The 20623-nt window shown below is 35.7% G+C and overlaps 1 pseudogene; it reads left to right on the forward strand.

Moving 5' to 3' along the window:
- Positions 1–2959: 2959 nt before the first annotated feature.
- LOC106971623 (probable ATP-dependent RNA helicase DDX43) overlaps positions 2960–20623 on the forward strand; it is an 80326-nt pseudogene continuing 62662 nt past the window's right edge.

Consider the following 20623-nt stretch of genomic DNA (forward strand, 5'->3'; position numbering starts at 1 on the left):
ATAATTTCATATTTCTGATCAAATATTTCATTATATTAAAAAGGTACACATTAAGATAAATCTTACAGAAAATTCCTGATTGCTTTACCAATATAGGCAGCTCAAATATACAAGAACATTCTTTGTTTATTTTTTATTTTATTTACTATTTTAAAAAAATTTTAAGTTTTAAAATTTATTTTGAGAGAAAGAGAAAGAGAGCATGAACAGGGGAGGGGCAGAAAGAGGGAGAGAAAGAATCCCAAGCAGGCTCTGTGCTGCCATTGTGGAGCCTCAGGGCAGGACTGGAACTCAGGAACCATGAGATCATGACCTGAGCCAAAATCAAGAGTCGAATGCTTAACTGACTGAATCACCCAGGTGCCCCACAATAACGTTATTTAAAAGGAGGTTAAAACTTCCATAATCACACTAAGAGATAACATTAAAATTAGGGGTTAGATATATTCCAAATAAGGAGCTTCTAAAATTCAGCTATGTCAAAAGAGTGAATGAATGTCCAGGATGGCATTGGGGGTGGGTGGGTAACCTCAAGAGATTTTTAACCATATGAAGCTTACAATGCCATTGAGTGGGCATTTAGCCATGATGTGGCTGTTAATAGAATCCTGAAACAATATAGTATAAATGGACTTGCCAGAATATCATTTACATGTAAAGACTTTCTTGAGTTATTTCAATCTCGGTGTCTGCATTTATAAAACTGATATTGAAAAGCATTTACCACTCAAACTGGTAATGAGGATTAACAACAAAAAAGACTGAAGCTTAAAAATTTCTTGGGGCACCTGGGTGGCTCAGTCAGGTAAGTGTCCAGCTTCAGCTCAGGTCATGAACTCATGGTTCATGAGTTCGAGCCTTGCATTGGATAGTACTGCACTGGTAGAACAGAGCTTGCCTGGGATTCTCTCTCTCTCCTTCTTTCTCTGCCCCTCCCCTACTCTCTCTCTCTCTCAAAATAAATAAATAAACTTAAAAAAATGCCACATAATTTCTAAAGAATGATTTAAAATATTTGTGAACTATAAGAGTTTTTAAAATTTGTTCAACATTATATAATTTTATGATTTGATATAATACTAAGAGAGATTAAGTTTGTTTGTTTTTGTGTTTGTTTTATGTTGTTGCTGTAAGCAACAATGCCAGATAAAACAAGGGATAGCTCCCAACTCATGGTAGGAGCAGTTAATTCATGTTTCTCTTACTGAGTTTAGATAGAATCCATTCCTCTAGGACAATGGAAAAATGGGGTTGGAAGAATTCTCTTCCTCTCCCCTGTCTCCTTTAAAACAAACAAACAAACAAATGACCACTTCCATAGAAAGGATGCTAGACTAAATGGATCGTTAATATGATTTGGAATGGCAAATTCTCTCCTTTTATGCTCAGAAAAACTGTCATTCTTTGAGCTATGACCTTTAGCCTGGTATTCTTGGGGACATGCAGTGATTTGTCGACAGATCTGGAGGAATGACAACTCTTATTCCTGACGTTATCTTGCCAATTCTCTCTTCTTTTGGTGGTTTAGCTAGTTATTTATCATGCAACTCTTCCACTTCCAATAGCTCAATAGTACGTGTAATTTTTATAACATTAAAAATAAAAATAATATTTCACAAGAAATCAGTAAATAATGTAAATATTGTTTTAGAAACTTTTCTTGGCCTCACAGGCTTTATGTTTCCCATTTGCTTCCGGCATTAAAATGTTACACAAAACACCAGGCTAAAAAAGACAGATTTCCAAGGAGCTGAGCTGTAAATTCTTGACATATTATTTGATGAAGGTAAATAGTGTCATTTTCTACTTTATTAACTTCATGTGATAAACACTCTGATCTTAAAAAATTTATTATATTTGGAAGAGAGAAGAGATAGCTTGTTTAGAGTCACCCTACCCATAATTTATTGGGCCCTTCTGTGACTGCTATGGATCTCAAACTCTGATCTGTTAATGTTATCTAGTATTTGGCTAATGGGATATATTTTCTTTTTTTCTTTATCTAAAAATGTGACAAAAGAAGACTAAGAGATGTTTTCCCAAAGGGCAATGGGATTTATGAATCATCAAATACATAAATCAGTTGTCTTCCTCCCTTTCTTTCTTTCTTTCTTTCTTTCTTTCTTTCTTTCTTTCTTTCTCTTTCTGACAGCAATCCATTCCTATTTAAATCTGTTTATAGATTATCATTATCCTAGTTCTCTTATAGTTTTTCTTCTTATTGTAACTTCTGTCATTTCCAAGCAACACATGTGAATTTGACCTTGACATTGTTAATCTTGGCTGTGCTTTGCCACAACTTTATCTTCATTTCCTCCCTCAAAGCCTCAGTAAATAGACTGTGATTAATCAGGTAACTGAATAATTTTTAGCTCATATATTTTTGAGCCTAAGCAGTCAAATTACTTCTTATATCTCTGGGAATTATTAAACAGGATGTCCATTAACATTAGTGAATATGTGTGGCATTTTTCCTTAATAAGGACGCTGAGTGTATATGTACTATAACGAAGGATATTTTCTCTAGATTAGTGGCCCTCATCATTTTTTGTTTTTTGCAGAGACACACTTGACGGCTGATACTCTCATGACCAACATGTTCGCATGGAGTTACACTGGAGGACTTTCAGTCCCCCCTGCAAGTTCACTCTTTCCTGGTCACTCATGAATTCCCACTAAATGGCAGTGAATTACTATTAGAGTTATAACTACAAACAACTTTATTTAAACACTTTTCTTCGCGAAGTAATTTATTTGGGGAAAGCAATGCTTAAATATCATCAGTAACCAATCAGTTTACATGCCCCTCTCTGCCTGCCAGTACCTTACCCACAGTGGAGTGTTGTGGCTCTGATGATATCTATGGATGTAGACCTGAACTCAACACTGAAAACTCAGATTGGTCACCTGGCTATCTTTGCACACCTCTTTTATAGAATATGCTGTTGTGAAAGTAGTAATGGTTCAAGTTAGAAAACCAGAGAAGAGAGAAGTCCAGTTCCTAGACTTCTTGGTGACACCGGTAAGATAACAAAAGAATATTGACACTTGTTATGCTCTTGCTTTGGTTTATACTAAGACTTTCAACTCTCAAAATGAAAGAATGAGGATCTTATCAACCTAGAGGAGTCTAAAGATGCTATGGACTTGATTAGTAAAAACAAATAAAAGCAACGACAAAAAAATTGTTTCCCCATTAAAATGAAACCCTGATTACTGAAGGAATTATTTGCCTGATATATCATTTCAGGTCACATATGCTTTTAAGTATTTGATGAGTTAGTAGGTACCATGTTTGATTACAGTTCTTTGACATTTTCTACTGTGCTATTTAATAATAAATTGGAAAGAAAGGCCATTTAAAGCAAATGTTTACATTCTTTTAAATACACAAAGCAACTATGAGCCACAGAGACAACAAATCTAAAAAGAGAAGAGATTCTTAAGAAACGGGCTTAATTTATAAACCCTTAAAATCAGTGTGCAAAATTATGGGTATATGCATACGTGTGGTGAGAAAAAAGTTCATAACCTTTATTGGTTTCTTAAGTGGGGGTCATGATCTATTAAAAAGCTAAGGACTAAACACTACTTTAATAGTAATGTTTTATAAGAGACAGAATAACAATGTTCTGGTGGACTGGGGAATGAAAAGGGTACAGGTTGCCAAGTTAGATTGCTTTCCAGCCATTCTGACTGAATTTGCCACAACAGTATTTCGTTTTTAGTTAAAGGAAGTTGGTACAACACATATAATCACAAAAATGTTCACAATATCAAATACAAACAATTCTAGGGCTAATCATCTCGTGGGTCCTTTTCTGTTGCGTCTCTACATCGAATTGGGCTGAAGTTTGGCAAATTACGGCCCATGGTCCAAATCTGACCCACAGTCTGTTTTTATATGGTCTGCCAGCTAAGAAAGCTTTTACATTTTTTTGGAGAATTTGCAACAGAAAGCCTATGCATCCTGTAAAGTCTGTATATCCTGTAAAGATATATACTTTATGTTCCTTTATAGAAAAGTTCAATACCCCCAATCAGTGAATTAGACAATTCAGTAAGTCTTTTGGACAGTAGCTAATATTTATTAAGGGCTACAAATTGCCTGGTTATGTCCTGGAGCTGGTGATACATCAGTGAGAAAAAAAAATGACCCAGATTATTTGCTTTTACGAATCTCATTTAGAGGTTATTTAGAGGACACAAAAATAAAATAGCAGATGAATAAATTGAATCAATTTTATAGTATGTTCGAAAGGAATAAATTTTGTGGAGAAAAATGGAGCAGGATATGGGAATTTGGAAATTTTGAGGGACGAGTGAGATTAGCTCTTGAAAAGGTGGTTAGAGTTGACCTCACTCAGAAGGTAATATTGGTGCAGACTTGAAGGAGATTAGGAGATAAAAATGTAGCAAACAGTCAGTGCAAAAACCCTGAGATTGTATCTGATGTTCAATAAAGGTGGAGGAGAACAATTAAAAACTGACTTTTTACATTGATAAGCCATGTTTTAGTCTCTCTCAGGCACAGTTTCTCTTAAGCATATATAGTTTAAATTTTGCCACAAGTAAATCTCTCTTTATGTTATGAAAATACACCCAAGCGTAATGAATGAGTCGTCCGGGTTTCTGAATTAAAATGTTATCTGAAAGAGCATCAAGCGGGCTCCGTCAGCAGCTCCTGCTGGGACGTACCCGCCACGACTCGGTGGAGTGTTGCAGAGTCGAGGCGAGGGGCATCGGAGGAGCCGGATCTTGCTCGGGTATCCCGTTCAGGTCAAGGCAAAAAGTAGGCTCCCCCGCCTCCTCCTGGGTCGTTGCTTCTCGTCCAAGCTTGGCGATGTCCCGGGCTCTGGATAGGAGGCCTGCGGAGGATCCAAACTGATGAGGTCTGGGGGGCCCCTAGGGGCGACAGAGGTGGCGGCTAGAGGAACCCCTGCGAACCGCCGCTCCGGTTTGGATTGAAGCACGTGTGGGTCAGCGCTGTCATTGGTCGTGGTGCGTCAAAAATCAGAGACCTCCAGGGGTGCCTTGGTGGCTCCGGTGAAGCTCTTACTTCAGCTGAGGTCGTGATCTCACAGTTCATGAGTTCGTGAGTTCCTGCCCCGCACTGGGCTCTGGGCTGACAGCTCAGAGCCTGGAGCCAGCTTCAGATTCTGTACCTCCCCCGCTCTCTGCCCCCATCCTGCTTGCGCTCTGTCTCTCCCTCTCTTTTTTTTTTTTTTTTCAACGTTTATTTATTTTTGGGACAGAGAGAGACAGAGCATGAATGGGGGAGGGGCAGAGAGAGAGGGAGACACAGAATCGGAAACAAGCTCCAGGCTCCGAGCCATCAGCCCAGAGCCTGACGCGGGGCTCGAACTCACGAACCGCGAGATCGTGACCTGGCTGAAGTCGACGCTTAACCGACTGCGCCACCCAGGCGCCCCTCCCTCTCTCTTTTTTTAAAGTTTATTTATTTTTGAGAGAGAGAGAGAGAGAGAGCAAGTAGCGGAGGGGCAGAGAGAGAGAGGGAGAGAAAGAATCCTGAGCAGGCTCCAGGCTCTGAGCGGTCAGCACAGAGCTTGACATGGGACTTGAACCCACAAACCGTGAGATCATGACCTGAGCCAAAATCGGATGCTCAACTGACTGAGCCACCCACGCGACGCTCTCTGTCTCTCTTTCTCTCAAAAGTAAATGAACATTAAAAAAAAAAAAGCCTCTTAAAAAAAAAAGACCTCCAAAGTACAACAAACAGGAAAATACAGATAATCAAAGATTATCTCCATGCACAGGTCAAAATTTTTGGCAGCAAGGCAATGAAGAAGAAGCCAAAACAGTGACAGATAATTTTCTAAAAAAAAACAAAAAACAAACAAACAAAAAAAACCCACTAAAATTACAATGCAAAGCCCAGAATTGATATTGTTGCATTCCAACCTTCTGTGGGAAGACATGTAAGGACAGATAGTAATGTTACAGAGAATCAGCTATTCACTGATTGGGATCAAATTGGAGAAAATGCTTTGAAATGGAGAGAGGGAATGGGAAGATTTACCTCCAGTTAAGAAAAACTTTACATGGAGTCAGAAACAACAAGTTCAGTGTCCAAGTGCAAGTAGACACTTGGAGGAAAGAAAATTTTGATATAATGTGTGATGACTTGAAAGATGGTCAGAAGTGTCATATACCCAGTCCTACTGTAAATTTGAGGATGTTTTTCAATGCAGGCACGGCCAATAGTTCTACAAGGAAAAGATCTTATAGGATTAGCCCAAACTGGAACAGGGAAGACGTTGTCCTACTTAGTGCCTGGATTATCCATCTTGACTTACAGCCCATAATTAGAGAAAAAAAAGAACGGACCCAGAATGTTAGTTCTTACACCCACTAGGCAATTAGGTCTTCACGTAGAAGCAGAATGTTCTATGTATTCATATAAAGGCCTTAAAAGTGTTTGTATATATGGTGGTGGAGATAGAAATGGAAAAATACAATAACTGAAAAAAGGAGTAGATATTATTGTAACTCCTGGAAGACTGAATGATTTACAAATGAGTAACTGTTCCAATCTCAGAAGCATAACCTACTTGGTATTAGATGAAGTCGATAAGAAGCTAGACATGGGATTTGACCCCAGATAATAACGATTTTATTAGATGTGCACCAGACAGGCAGACTATTATGACAAGTGCAACGTGGTCATATGCTGTCCGTGGACTTGCACAATTTTATTTGAAAGAGCCAATGATTGTATATGTTGGTACTTTGGATCTTGTTGCTATAAGTACCATGAAACAAAACGTAATTGTCACCACAGAAGAAGAGAAATGATCTCATATCCAAGTGTTTTTTGAAAACTTGTCTCCCAAGGACAAAGTCATAATGTTTGTCAGCAGAAAAGTTTGCTCATCAAGTGACCCAATTCTGCGACATGGATTGGTGAGAGTCCCTTCACGGTGACAGAAAACAGATGGCCAAGAGAGAACATTAGAAAAGTTTAAAACAGGTAGAGTAAGAATATTGATTGCTTCAGATTTGACATCTTGAGGTCTCAATGTCCACGATATCACACATGTCTATAATTATGATTTCCCTGGAACATCAAAGAATGTGTACATAGAGTAGGGCGCACTGAAAGAGCAGGGAGGACTTAACATCCATTACCCTCATCACTAGAAATGACTGGAGGGTTGCTGGTGAGTTAATATTCTGGGTATCTTCTTTGAGAAATATCTGTTCATGTTGTTTGTCTATTTTTTACTTGGATTAGTTTTTGGAGGGATGTTGAGTTTTATAAGTTCTTTATATATTTTTGATACTAACCCTTTACTAGATATGTCACTTGAGCATATCTTCTCCCATTCTGTAGGTTGCCTTTTACCTTTGTTGATTGTTTCCCTTGGCCTGCAGAAGCGTTTTGCTTTGATGTAGTTCCAGAATTTGCTTTTCGTTTTTGTTTCCCTACTTGGGAGACATATTTAGAAAGAGGTTGCTATGGCTGATGTCAAAGAAGTTACTCTGTGTTCTCTTCTAGGATTTTTATGGCTTCCTTTCTCACATTTAGGTCTTTAATCCATTTGGGTTTATTTTGCATATGGTGTAAGAAAGTGGTCTAATTTCATTCTTTTGCACGTAGCCGTCCAGTGTTCTCAATACCATTTGTTTAAGATACTGCATTTTTCCCATTGGATATTCTTTCCTACTTTGTCAAAGATTATTGACCAAATAATTGGAGGTTTCTTTCTGGATGTTCTATTCTATTATATTGATCCATATGCCTATTTTTATGCCAGTACTCTATTTTAATTACTACAGGTTTGTAATATAACTCAAAGTCCAGAACTGTGATGCCTCGAGTTTTTCTTTTCTTTTTTTGTTTTTTAAGATCACTTTGTCTATTCAGACAGAGTCTTTTGCAGTTCCATGCGTATTTTAGGTTTTTTTGTTCTAGCTCTGTGAAAAATGCTGTTGGTATTTTGATAGGGATAACATTAAATATGTACATTGCTTTGGGGAGTATAGACATTTTAACAATATTTGTTCTTTCAATCCATGAGCATGGAATGTCTTCGCATTTCTTTGTGTTGTCTTGAATTTCTTTCATCAGTGTTTTATAGTTTTCAAAGTACAGATCTTTCACATCTTTGGTTAGGTTTATTCCTAGATATTTTGTTAATTTTGTTACTTTGGGTACAATTGTAAATATGATTGTTTCCTTAATTTCTCTTTCTGCTGCTTCATTATTAGTGTAGAGAAATGCAACAGATTTCTGTGCATTGATTTTGTATTCTGCAACTTTACTGAGTTTGTTTATCGGTTCCGGCAGTTTTTTGGTGGAGTCTTTGTTGTCTATGTAGTATTATGTCATCTGCAAATTGTGAAAGTTTTACTTTTTCCTTACTGATTTGGATTCCTTTTATTTCTTTTTGTTGTCTGATGGCTGTGGCTGGTACTTCTAGTACTATGTTGGTCATCCTGGTCATCCTGGTCTTGTTCCTGACCTTAGGGGAAAGCTCTCAGATTTTCTCCATTAAGGATGATGTTAACCGTTGGTTTTTCATAGATGGACTTTATTATGTTGAAGTAAGTTCCTTCTAACCCTGTTTTGTTGAGGGTTTTATTATGAATGGATATTGTACTTCATAAAATGCTTTTTCTGCATCTGTTGAAATGATTATGCGGTCCTTATCCTTCCTCTTACTGATGTGATGTATTGCATTGATTGATTTGCGGATGTGGAACCACCCTTGAAACCCAGGAATAAATCCCACTTGATCGTGGTGATAATTTTTTTAATGTATTGTAAAATTTGATTTGCTAGTATTTTATTGAGAATTTTCAAATCTATGTTCATCAGGGATATTGGCCTGTAGTTTCTTTTTTAGTGGTGTCTCTATCTGGTTTTGGTATTGAGGTAACATTGGCCTCATAGAATGGATTTGGAAGTTTTCCTTTCTTTTTTATTTTTTGCAATAGTTTGAGAAGAAAAGTTATTAACTCTTCTTTAACTGTTTGGTAGAATTTTCCTGTGAAGCCATCTGGGTCAGGACTTTTGTTTGTTGTGAGTTTTTTGATTACTGATTCAGTCTCCTTGGCTGGTAATCAGTCTGTTCAAATTTTCTATTTCTTCCTGTTTCTGTTTTGGTAGTTTATATGTTTCTAATAATTTATCTATTTCTTGTAGGTTGTCCAATCTGTTGACATAGTTCATATTATTGTCTTATAATTATTTGTACTTCTATGATGTTGGTTGTCATTTCTCCTCTCTTTTATTTTGTTTGAGTCCTTTTTCTTTTCATCTTGATAAGTCTGGGTAAAGATATATCAATTTTGTTGATTTTTTCAAAGAACCAGCTCCTGGTTTCATTGATCTGTTCTATTATTTTTAGTTTCTATATCATTTATTTCTACTCTAATCTTTATTATTTCCTTCCTTCTACTGGTGTTAGGTTTTGTTTGTTGTTCTTTCTCTAGGTCCTTTAGGTATAAGTTTAGATTGTTTATTTGAGATTGTTCTTGATTCTTGAGTAGGTCTGTATTCCTATAAAATTCCTTCTTAGAACCACTTTTGTTGCATCTCAGAGGTTTTAGACTATTTTGTTTTCATTTTCATTTGTTTCCATGTACTTTTTCATTTCTTCCTTTATTCGTGGTTGACCCATTCATCGTTTAGTAGCATGTTATTTAAGCTCCATGTATTTGTAGTTTTTTCAGAATTGTCCTTGTGGTTGACTTCTAGTTTCATAATATTGTGGTCAGAAAATATGCATGGTATGATTTTGATCTACTTGAATTCGTCAAAGTTTGTTTTGTGGACTAGTATGTGATCTATTCTGGAGAATGTTCCATATCCACTTGAAAAGAATGTGTATTTTGCTGTTTTAGGATGGAATGTTCTGAATGTATCTGTTAAACCCATCTGTTCCAGTGTGTCATTCAAAGCCATTGCTTCCTTGTTAATGTTCTGTTTAGTTCATCTGTCCATTGATGTAAGTAGAGTGTTAAAGTCCCCTATTATTATTTATTATCTGTTAGTTCCTTTATGTTTGTTATTAACTGATTTATGTATTTGGGTGCTTGTATGTTGGGTGCATAAATATTTACACTTGCTGTATTTTCTTGTTGGATTGTCCCCTTTATTATTATATAGTACCCTTCTTTTGTCTCTTGTTACAGTCTTTGCTTTAAAGTCTATTTTGTCCAACGTCAAGTATTGCTACTCTGGTTTTCTTTTGCTGTTCATTTGCATGATGCATGTTTCTCCATCCTCTCACTTTCAATCTGCAGGTGTCTTTAGGTCTAAAATGGATCTCTTGTAGGCACACACAAAAATATTTTTATCGACTTTTCTTAATGATCATGCCTGCATGATATGTTGAGAATTTGTATGGATGTCTGCACTATACAGTACAGTACTAGCTACATGTGACTATTTAAATTTAAATTATAATTAACAAAAGTAAACATTCTGTTCTTTAGCTGTACTAACCACATTTCAAATGCATAATAGCTACATGTGCCAGTAGTTACTATATGGAACAGCATAGATTATAGAGTATTTCTATTATCACAGAAATTTCATTGGAGAGCGCTGCTCTAACAGAAATACTGAATACACTTAATAGAACTTTTCTGAAGAATTGAGATTATAAGAATGAAGTTGCCTCCAAAGACAAGTATTTCACCTAAGGGAATAATATATGAGGAAAATTGGTCATTCAACCAGATAATACTTTGCATATTGTAAGCATTCTATAAATTTTTGAATGATGTCTAAATGAGGGAGCAATGTTGCATTATCACCAAGTAATTCTAATCAACTTTCCTGAAACATAGTCTAGTGTTATCTTCTTTTTCCAGAAAAACGCACAATTTAAGTAAATTATTACTTTTAGAACTGATATGTTGACTCCATCCTCTTTTGAATCTTTAGCCTCTGTCTTCTTAATTAGATTATTTCTAGATATTTACTATGTTATTTACATATTAAATGCCCAGAAATTATCCTTATTTCAAAAATCTGGCCAGAAATGATATAAAAGCAAAGTATTTTACGTTTACCTGAAGATGGTCATCCCCCCTTGAAAAGTAATGTTCTGTGCTCTAAGACAGCACTGTGATTCCTTTAATTAAGAGAAGATAATTTTTTAGCACCATAATTGAGGCCAGCACTGGAGCAGGAAGTCATTTTGGCTCCAGATTAAAGAAATATTAAACGCTTGGCCCCTGAAGACTCAAAGGCCGACTAGAAAAATGATAAACTTCAAAGTACCATCCCATAGATTGTGATGGTCTTTGAAGAAACCCAGACATGAAAATACTGGCTTCACCCTAGACACGCCAAAGTTCCTCAGATACTGCAAAATTTAAGGTCAATAAGAAAAAGATTATGAAATAGGTTTCCGTATATGGAACAAATAAATGTGAAAGTCCTGAGATTTGTATATTAGATTGGTTGCAACTGGTAACATGTTGCAATAGAGATCACAAAATAGAATTGATAAACTTAAGCTGGGGAGAATCCTATTTTTTTTTTTTAAAGGAAACTAACAGTGATGGACAGAAGAGGTCACACGTTGCTATTTTCCTAGTTTACTTCTAGATTCATATGAGAAATGATTCATGATTCTAGATTCATGTGAAAAATATAAAAACATATAGCAAATTTAGGTATGAAAGGCCAAAGAATGAAATAATGTTTCTAAAGGAACTTTAATATACCCAGACTATAGCATTTATAAACTAGGACATGCTACCCCCTGGTTCACTTCCAAACCGTTGCTCAGTGTACTGAGAAACATGACCACATACTGACTGGCACATGTTCAGAACTTGACGATTTGACATGGGAAAAATATTTTCATATTTAAGTGTACATTTGGCAAATAGAAGTATTAACAATAAGACTGTGGGTAACTTGCCGTATGTTTTATACAATGGATACTTATTGATCTTATAAACAGAGAAGAGCACAGAGCTGAATATTTTACAATTGAAAATCCTCACTTACTTTCTAATATAATTTTTTTTTCCTTAGTTCGATAGACATAACAAAGGGCACAGAGCCTAAATAGTTCTGTTAGTCTATGCCATGAATGGTAAATGGATGCTACCCATATCATTGGACCTACATTTCAAGGTGTATGTGAAATGTTTGTACTCTTAATATGTCCAGAGTGTCCCAGGTGAAACATAAACTTTGAAACATAAACTGCCAAGTTTCCAGTGTAAGGTGTTTTTTTTTTAAAGCAGAACAATAGGACTAAACAAAATATTTTAGCTTCTCTAAATATTTTCTCCCCTTACCTTGCATCTCACCCTTTGGTTGGTCAGTAAAATGCTGCTAAAGTAAAAGAAATTTCTGATACTTTCACTAAAATGTGCTACAGTTATGTCCTGGATCTAAAATTGTAGGACAAGAGGACAAATAGATACCCAGAAACAATTATTAAAAGACACAAAGAAAAACAACAACTAATACCTAGGTAACCTTGCATCCTGTAGATTTTGGATGAAGTTGTTACAAAATGCTTTTGTTGCTATCCAGAAGATGGTGGGAGAAAATACAGCCTTAATTCAGGTCGCATAATCATTTTCCGTTAAATGTTTAGAAGTCCTGCTTTCTTCCACAGCACAACAATTACACAGCAGAGCATAATTATTTTACAGTCAATTGAGTACACCAAATGGGCATATTTATGAAACCTGATTTATACTTCATACTTGCAACACTACATGAAGCGTGGCCTTACCTCCCACCAAACCTGCAGTCAGTAAAACCGTCAGAAGGACTCTTTGCTTCAGCTCCAAAGCAAAATAACTGAAATGTTGGTACCGCACTTAGCTTTTTCCTATCAAGTGTACTGCAAAGAGGAAAGGCAAAGAAAGCAATGTGGTATCTGTGGACAGGTTCCATAAAAGTTTTATGGCTTTAGTTCATGCCCTGATTCTTGCTGTGGTGAGCAAGTACATTTTTCATTAACCTATCCCACAAAGCAATGAGACAGTCTACATTTAAGGGATGACCTTCTCCATATAAACTCAAACTTGTTTTCCTTGTACTTCAATAACTAATAATTATTTATGAAGGTTTGCATAATTACCTAAGATACTGCAGGAGTTTGGTCACATTATGACCTTCATAAGAACTTCTTGGAACATGGTATTTCCAAATTTTTGAAGAGATACTCTAATTCCTTGTCTTTTTTTCTCACACATTTATACAGTTGGCAGTGAGGCATCAATTCACAGTGATGACTTACTGGTACCATCAGTGAGTTTAAGGAGGCCTCTGTAAATATTTAAATTAGGCATTTCTGTTTTAGATGCAAAAAAAGTCCAGGCTGCTGTTCTAATGCAATTACAGAAAAACTAAATAATAGGTGATTTTGTTGAATTTGCTGATTAATCATGTGTAATGTTTATGTTTTTCTTATTAATTGCTTTATTTTAATTGCATAAGAATATAAAGTCTTCTGATTTCACTCAGGACTGAAAGAGGGGAAATACTTATTTGGAATTAATGAGCAAACTGTGGAGTCCCAGGTTTATCAGTAATTCTTTATCTTCAGGGTCTGAGCACGGCCTAATATGGGGACTGTAAAACAAGATTCCTCTATGTGTTATTGACTTCCAAATGAAAAAAAAAATTATTCACTCCTTTCATAAGACCTGTGCACAGCAGCTCATGTTGATGGCCTCCAAGCACGGTAAACTAACACATTAGGGTAAACAGATGTTTTCTCTATTAACAGTATCAACCATCTGGCTGCAGGCCAAATCAAGTCTGGGAAGTAATTTCAACTGGCCTGTCTGTTAATGGGAAAACTGACTGAACAGTCTCTCCTGCTCATCTTCCCATCCTGCAAAGGATGTTTCTTCCAGTGTATGATTCATGGAAGAACAGGAAGGAGAGAGATCATTTCAAAGAGTTAATTAATTCTTAGTTGCAATTTTATTCAATTATCTGTTTAAAATATAAAATGTACAGCATTCAAGATGCTAAGATCTAAACTAAGTATGATGTAGAAAATTAGGGAAAATGTAGAGATAAATTTTCTTAAACACTGGAATCAGCTGCGGTATCTAATTTAATCTTTATTTAAAGAACCCAGTCCCTGGGAGACCATGAAACTAGGTTGCCAACTGCCTACTAAAAAAATAAAGGAACAAAAGTAACTTTTGCTAAAAAGAGGTAAAATCATGACCATCTCACATATTACTTATTTTTGGTCATTAAATATTGTTTATTCAGATATAATTGCTTTAGTTCATTTTATCTTTCATATAGTAATGATTCTTGAATTATATCAATGCAATATTAATACAGACATTATCTCTTAACCTAACCTAAGCAAATCAGAATAAAACAAAGGAAAATTATAATTCATAATATCATTTGCACAGATGTAAAATCTCAAGTAAGATTTAGTAAAAATTAATTTCTTTCATTTATTCCCAGATACTTGTGATAAATACCCACCTTTGCAGAATTTCCTTTTGTTCTTATTTCTTAGTTCTTTCTTTGCCTCTAAATCATTTTCTTTTCCTAACCATATTAGCTATGTATATAGTGGAAAATTGAATCCCAAGAAGACACATCTTTATAAATGGATGAATAATTCTCCTGGGCTAGAAATTATTTAACTGATACTGAGCTACAAAATGGTATCTTCACGAGGCTAAACCTAATACAACTATTTCTTGTCCTATCTGTAGACAGACTAGAGGATTAACTAGGAATTGCGTGGCTTTTTAAAAAATGTTTATTATTTATTTTGAGAGAGAGAGAGAGAGAGAGAGACAGAGAGTGACCAGGGGAGGGGCAGAGAGAGAGGGAGACAGAGAATCCCAAGCAGATTCCACACTGTCAGTACAGAGCTTGACATGGGGCTCGAACACACAAACTGTGAGTTGATGACCTGAGTCGAAACAAGAGTCAGAGGACTAACTGAGCCACTCAGGCGCCCCAGGAATTGTGTTTTAAGGAATCTAGTAGCAAGCTTATTTCTAGTGGTTTTCTAATGTTCCCACAAGATTTCCTGAGTTAATCAACTAACATAGAGGTGCGGTATAAGGAAGGAGCTGCCAAAGCATGTTGCATAGTGTGGACAGAACGTGAGATGGGTAGACGTAGATGTGAATCCTGAATTAGGCACTTACAATTTGTCTATTCACTGAACAAACGCACACCCAAACTCCTTTTAAAAATTCATTAAAGTGCTGGGGCGCATGGGTGGCTTAGTGAGTTAAGCGTCCAACTCTTGATTTCAGCTCAGGTCATGATCTCACAGTTTGTGAGATCGAGCCCTGTGTTGGGCTCTGCACTGACAGCACAGAGCCTGCTTGGGATTCTCTCTCTCCTCTCTGCTCCTCTCTCTCTCTCTCTCTTAAAAATAAATAAGCATTAAATTAAAAAAAAACTATTAAAGTGCTTATTATGCTCCAGGTACTGTGTTTTAATATTTGGTGTACCATAATGAAAAAGATTGACTAGATTCTCGACTTTCTTGAGTGTCTAGTCTAGTGGAGAAAATGTGTACCAACTGGCAACCTATCAAATAAAATAACTGAACATTGAGAACCATGCTGTGAAAAAGAAGAATAGAGCAATGTAACAGAAAGTAATAGGACTTGGGTTTTGTAGCTCAGTTGGTATTGATGGATCAGAAAGTACTTCTCTGAAGAAGGGGCATTTAAACTGAGACTCTAAATTGTAATGGAGGCAGCCATTTGGAAAATGACAGAAAGAGTGATTGAGGCAATGAGGGTGTAATCTATAAGCCCATGAGAAGAAAGGGCTGAGCTCATTAGAAAGTTGAATGAAGGAAAATATGTCACCTCTTAGGTAAGATTTTAAACCTTTCAGAAAGCTTAGATGAGAGGCTGTAAAAATAGGTCTGGTGTGATCTGCCTCATATATTTGTTTGGGAATAATAATACCTAATGTATATTGATAAGTTCTATTTACCAGCACTATTTGAAGCACTTGCTCTGAATTTCTAATTTAGATCCTATAGCAAGACCTCTTCTCTGTCACTGTCTGTATTTATTTAGGTAAGGAAACAGATTTTTGGTAACTTAGGTAGTTAGTAAGTCAATCCAGCAATCTGACTCAAGAGATCATCCTCTTAGCAATAACATGAAATAATGTATAAAAAGGTTCCAAGACATCATGCTTGTTCTTGTAAGTGTAGAAATTGTTGTTAGGAGCACCTAGGTAGCTCAGTCGGTTAAGCATCCCACTTCGGCTCAGGTCATGATCTCCTGGTTTGTGAGTTTAAGCCCTGCATTGGGCTCTGTGCTGACAGCTCAAAGGCTGGAGCCTGCTTTGGATTCTGTGTCCCTCTCTTTATCTGCTCCTCCCCTACTCATGCTCTGTCTCTCTCTCTCTCAAAAATGGAATAAACATTAAAAATTAAAAAAAAAAAAAAAAGAAATCGTTGTTATTATTATCAGTACTCTGACTGATATGTAAATATTTCAGTCTGACCCAGCATTGATCTTTCCTACATGTATGTATAAAGTGATTAAATTTGTCTTTAAAACCAAAGTAATTTTGAGAGTGAAAGTGTTTGATTACATGGATACAACAGGCATTCACTAATACTGTCTTGGGATAGTATGGAATAAATGGCTGTTGTACCTAACATGTGAATTTGCCATCATTGGCCTGAGGTCATATTTGTAGTGAATACAGCATCAGGCTACTGTTTCATGAATTTCTTAAGCTGGGAGAGAATTTAGAGGCCATCAATTACAATATTTTGTTTTATAAATAATTTGCTTTTAAGGCCCAGAGAGATGAAATTACTTGCCCAAGATAAGAGCTGGTTAGTTCCAGAACTAGACTAGAAACTCAGTGATTTTTTTTAGTATTCCTGGCTGCTTAAAGACAAATGTGTATTTCTTTAGCTGGAACTGAATGGAATGGATAGAAATTTACTTATCCCATCACCCCACTGCCAGAGTGTTTTTTTTTTTTTTTTTAAACTAGTAACTTGTATCATGAAGCCAGCCAGGATTCACAGACAATCCTAGGAACATTTTAGAGTAGGACCATCAGCAGTGTTATGGAATGTGGAATCAGAAGGCCCTAAATTAGGTTTTAGCTTTGACCTTGTCATTGTTTAATTTAAGGGCCTTAAGCCAGTTATTTACTCTTTCTAAGCCTTGATTTCCTCACTCTGAGAGAGAGGACTTGAAAAAAATTCCTTTGAAGTCCTTTTTTTTCCTTTTCTTTAAGTTATATAAGAACAATAGTCTGAGTTTGGGGAAAGATGGTAAAGAGAAAAGTGAAGGTACCACAGACAGATTTCAATTTTGCCAAGGGCTAGTCTTGAGTCTGTTGCATGTTAAATCACATAGTTCTTGAACTGGATTAGTGAGTAGGTAGATAGAGATATTGATTAGGACACCAGTGATTATCCAGTAAATTATGCATGACTGAGTTTAAGTAGACCAACAGGATACTTTTGGACCATTTCCCACAAGATGAACTAACATTGACAGCTCATTTTCTGGAATCATGTGAGACTACTCAAGGGTTACAAATGGATAATAATGGGGATTTAAAAATTTAGATCCTAAAATAAAGGACAACTAAGGGCCTGGAAAAGAGTTCTACTATTGGAATTTTTTTTAAGTTATTAATGTCCCGAGACATTTATTTGTCTCTACATTTTTATATAACATGGAAATAATTGCTAAGTGTTCATGTTGTTCAAGTCAGTGGTAACAATAAAAGAAATATAGGTAAATTTTTAGGTATTCAGTTCTAGAGTCAAATAAGTGGGTTTAAATAGTTGATTGCTGATTTACAGGACTGTGGTGAGAATTTAGTGAGAAGATGTACGTACTCAGTCACCCTAGTGTGCCTCAGCTGCATTGGCTTTCTTTCCCTTCTCTGATTGCATTACACCCTCTTCTCTTCTGTACCAAAACACAGAGATTGTGGAAAATATTGTAGATTGGCTTCCTCAACCTATGTTGTCTCTCTAATAGCATACCTTCCTTTAAACTAGAGTCTAAAAAAATAAATAAATACCATATTTATTAGATTTCAATGTGTCAGGATTCCAATGAGACTGTCTTCCACCAAATAGATACACATATATGAGAGAAGGAAGGCAAGAATAAACATCTGGGACAAAGGCTAGTTGTTTCTTTTTATGAGAATTGTCTTGGAGGCCTTTTATTAAGGCCTGTTAAGAAGATTCTGCTATGTGAATGTATGAACATTTGGTTTTCATGACTGTCAAACAGCAGATGGTAGCATCAGTGACATCCTGGTGATAGTGTTAGGCATATCTTCTAGTTGGGTCATTTTGACTGTTTAGCATCAAGTTCAGTTCCCCGGACTTTTCCAAAGTTCTTTGAGTTAGTAAGAGGCTATAATAAAGGCTCTTTTGCATAAGTCAGCTAGAGTGGACTTTGTTGTCTGCAACTAAGAATCCTGAAGTAATACAGCAATTTTGAACAATGAAAGACAGAAGCCTCATTAACGTTTCTTAATATAAGATCATATTTATTGATATGTGTATCAATATAAACTGGTGAATTAAAATAGATATCAACCCTAGATATGGAAGCTAAAATCTATTGCAAGAGACATAATTAACAAGTAAATAAACAAATGAATATATGCTTGAATAATAATTAGTGCTCTGAAGAAAATCAGTAAGATGTAATAATACAATAAAAGAAGCCATTTAAGTCAGAAGAGGTTCTCTGAAAGATGAAAAGAAGCTAGCTAGTAAGAATGTGGAAGGTGCATTTTCTGTGGTTCTGAATGGTGCACTAAGAGCTTCTGGTGAATTTTATAGTCACCAGTAAAATAATAGTTAAATAAGAGTGGTTAAATAAGTAAAACTTATAATTTGGCAGAAATCGGTAGCTATTTAGTCAACTAAATTTATAGAATGTAATACTGAAAACATAGAAACATAAAAAAGCTAGCAAGAATGACTTATTTCCGGTAACTGGCCACCTACATAATTATTATATCCAAATACCATAAATAACCTCTTTTTTTCCTGATAGAAAAGGGGATGGTGATTATCTCTCAGACAACTAGATTTTTCAGTAAAACATTACTCAAGTGAATGTTATTCTTTCATTGGAAATTGTGTGACCTATTTATGGTGGTGGAGTCCCTATGACCTCATACGATAGAAAAATAAGGTGAGGAACCAATACAATTATAAATAGCAAAAGGAGCAAGCTAAAGATTGTAGAATGCCCAATTTAAACACTATCTCCTTCCACTGCCAAGAAGACTGTGATTATTGAGTTTTCTGTTACTCTTCTACAACAATCCTAATTTTACATAACTTTTATTTTATTATAGTTATTATTATAGTAAGTTATTATATATAGTATGTTATTATACAGTTTTTATAGTAAGTCCTCTTACAAGGACTTACTGCTCTTAAAGTCCAAAATGATGTGCTGAAGGGTTAGCAGTTAGTTCCTACAGTTTAAATAAAGAGACTGGGATTAACACTTTGAAGAACAAACTGGATCTTCCTTTTGAAGGTGAGAATTTATCCTGATCAAGAGGTGTGAAATGATTTTAGTGTTCATAATTCAGATGTAGAGCTTTCAGAGATCAGGCACATTTTTTTCCCCTTTGTATGGCCATTTGCATGTGAAACAAACTCCCTTTCTAACCTCTCCTTGGCTACACCTTTGTCCAGATAAACCTGGCAGAGCATCTTGTGAATGGGCACATTGCCATCATGGCAGATGGACTGGGCAAGCAAGTTCAAGAGCCAGAATGTATGTCACATTTGACTAAGAAGGGCACATTGACACCAGTGTATGTAGAAACAGCATTTGGTGTACATTCTCACTCCCTATGGCCAAGGGAATATGACCTAGCACTGTAGCTGAGCAATACATTAACTTTGTAAATCTAAAACATTTAAGCCTAATCACTACAGATCTATTGCCCAGAAATTATGGCTATAATTTAGACTTCTTGGGAGAAAAAATGTAAAGCTTTGTCCTAAATATTGGATATAGATATTTCTTCAAAAAAAGCATCATCATCAACCACAAATACTATATTGATCAATTTGTTCTATTCATGCCATTTGTAAGGTCGTACATCTTACAAATAATCTTTCAGAGAAGAAATTTGTAGTTTTCCTTTTCACATAAGCACAGGTACATTATCTGAGCAATAGTGATTTTATATTTTATATCTTTCTTTATATAACTTATTAATATATCTCAAACTATTCTCATCCATTTCTTCAATCTCACCTTTTCTCTCCAAATGCCCTGATGTAATTTATATTTCACTTCATCGGGAATGAATATTTTGAGAAACATGTTTTAAATCATTATCAACCTCACCCCCATGCTCTTAATCCTTCCACTTTTGTGATCTCTGCCAACAATGTTATAATTATTCTGATTTAAAACATTAAGACCAACTTTAACATTAACTTGTCTTTTATTTCCATATCTAACTATTCTTCAGAATTTTCCAATGATAAATCAATCCTCTCCTTTCCAGTCATAGTTCTATTACTTTAATTCTTAACCTTATTATATCTCACCTAAACCAGGAAAGCTCTCTATTAAGTATTTAGCATAATGGCTTCAAGGTCAGACAAACCAGGTCATA

Source organism: Acinonyx jubatus, chromosome B1 (assembly GCF_027475565.1).
Source record: "Acinonyx jubatus isolate Ajub_Pintada_27869175 chromosome B1, VMU_Ajub_asm_v1.0, whole genome shotgun sequence".
NCBI lineage: Eukaryota > Metazoa > Chordata > Mammalia > Carnivora > Felidae > Acinonyx > Acinonyx jubatus.